Source organism: Arachis duranensis, chromosome 6 (assembly GCF_000817695.3).
Source record: "Arachis duranensis cultivar V14167 chromosome 6, aradu.V14167.gnm2.J7QH, whole genome shotgun sequence".
In the NCBI taxonomy this organism is placed as follows: Eukaryota; Viridiplantae; Streptophyta; class Magnoliopsida; order Fabales; family Fabaceae; genus Arachis; species Arachis duranensis.
The window spans coordinates 82,089,848-82,092,359 of record NC_029777.3 but is presented as its reverse complement, the minus strand read 5'-3'; positions in this window follow the sequence as shown (position 1 = coordinate 82,092,359).

The following is a 2,512-nucleotide window of genomic DNA, read 5'->3' as shown; positions in this document are numbered from 1 at the left end:
GGGATTGCGGGCAGCCAACCGACACATGAGCTCATGGCCTGTACTAGGGCTAGACATGCATCATTCTTGTCTGCGCATCATTCTCTGTTGCTTTTCTTCTTGTGTGTGAACTATTTCTTTATGTTTGTCTGCTTGAGTGCTATGTGTGTGCTTTATTTCCTTGTGTTCTTCTGTTTGTGTTCTGTTGTCTCTACTTTCTATTTCTATCTTTATCTTCTGTTTACTGTTTCGCTATATTATGTTATTTGCCTGCTAATCGACCCCAAATAAATGAACGTAACTAATAACCCCGACCCTACTAAGGACTCCCCAGTTCTTACCCCTTCTCTCCCTTCCTCTCCCTCAGATGGAGACGGGCGTGATCTTCTATGAGTTCGAGGACCCTTACGTCTACGAGGATCCGGTACATTACAGTTACTTCATTATGGGATTAGAGCCTCGTATTAGACGATATGCGTTACCTAATCGAGCTTTTCAACATCCTCTGTCTAGCCCACATTTTGACCCCGATGCTCCTTATGACTTTCCCTTATCCTGCCTGATGCTCCTTACGACTTTCCCTTATCCTGGTTACATCCTGATGCACTTGTACATCCTTTTCCTGATGACCCCGAGCACCCTATACCAGCTCAACCTTTGAATGAGGTGGAACCTGAGCCTATCATTCCTGATGAGCCCGAGTTAGCTGGTGACTACGTACCTGTGATACCACCAGAGTGGGACTTTCCCCCTGAGCTGATCCCTGACTTTCCACAGCCTGATGAGCCGGCACTATCGGACGATGGGGTAGCTCCTATATACGCGAATGGACCTGTGCTCGCGAATGGTTTTGTACATAGTGACAGCAGTGTTTCTGGTGGATCTGAGGGTATAGTTGTAGCTGTGGATGATGAGGAGGAGGAGGATCCTGAGATAGAGATAGAGCAGGATGAGGAGATGGACGAGCCTCACGGCAATTCTCCGAACGGCCACGAGTAGATATAGTTTGACTGTGGAAGGGGCATTCATTTGATGACACTCTAGTCTAACATTATCTGATAGTTAGTCTCTCACTTGTGTTAGTACACCCGAGAGCTAGGAGCTATATAGTGGTTAGGCTAGCCTAGGTGCCAGTTTAGCGGCTTTTTGTATGGGCCAGGCCCTGGGAGTGTCGTGTAAATATTAGCTACGTAGGATGACGAGGATGTAAACTGACTTGATCTTGTGTAAACACTACATGTTTTGTTATAGTGTACATGATGTATATTATCAGCTGTATTTCTATGTTTCTTTATGCCACTTTTCTATTACTCTCATTGTATGCTTGTTTATTTTACCTGAACGTCCATAACAAATAAAAAAAATTACTCGTAAAATTGGCATCGCTCTAACAAGGAACATGCTCAAATATTAAATAATAGATAACAATTAGGAAGGATAAGTTTGTAACACTTAGCTTCTTGTATGACCATGGCATACTGGGAGTTGGGTCGTTACAAAGAGCAAGTTGCTCAATATCTAGGAGCCATCATGAAGCTGAATGCCAAGTTGTTTGATAATGAGACTTGGAAAGGTGAACCTCCCTTGCTCATTAGTGAACTGGATACATGGGTTCAGCAAACTCTACCTCAAAAGAAACAAGATCCTGGTAAATTCTTAATACCCTGTACCATAGGCACCATGACCTTTGAGAAGGCTTTGTGTGACCTGGGGTCAGGTATAAATCTTATGCCACTCTCTGTAATGGAGAAGTTGGGGATCTTTGAGGTACAAGCTGCAAGAGTCTCATTAGAGATGGCAGACAAGTCAATAAAACAAGCTTATGGATTGGTAGAGGACATGTTAGTGAAGGTTAAAGGCCTTTACATCCCTGCTGATTTCATAATCCTAGACACTGGAAAGAGGAGGATGAATGCATCATCCTTGGAAGACCCTTCCTAGCCACAGCAAGAGCTGTGATTAATGTTGACAGAGGTGAACTAGTCCTTCAATTGAATGGGGACTAACTTGTGTTTAAAGCTCAAGGTTATCCTTCTGTAAACATGGAGAGGAAGCATGAAAAGCTTCTCTCAATATAGAGTCAAACAAAGCCCCCACAGTCAAACTCTAAGTTTGGTGTTGGGAGGCCACAAACAATTTTTATTTATCTATATTTCTATTGTTCTTTTATGTTTTATTAGGTTTATGATCATGTGGAGTCACAAAACAATTGCAAAAATTAAAAACAGAATAAAAAAAGTAGAAGAAAAAGCACACCCTAGAGGAAGAGCTTACTAGCGTTTAAATGCCAGTAAGGAGCATCTGGCTGGTGTTCAACGCCAGAACAGAGCATAAATCTGGCGTTGAATGCCAGAAACAAGCAGCAATCTGGTGTTTAAATGCTAGGATTGCACCTTGAGGAAAGCTGGCGTTTAACGCCAGCAACAAGCATCAGGCTGGCGTTAAACGCCAGAAACATGCTACACTTGGGCATTTAACGGCAGAAACAAGCTTCAGTTTGGTGTTAAATGCTAGGATTACAAGCAGAGGGCAT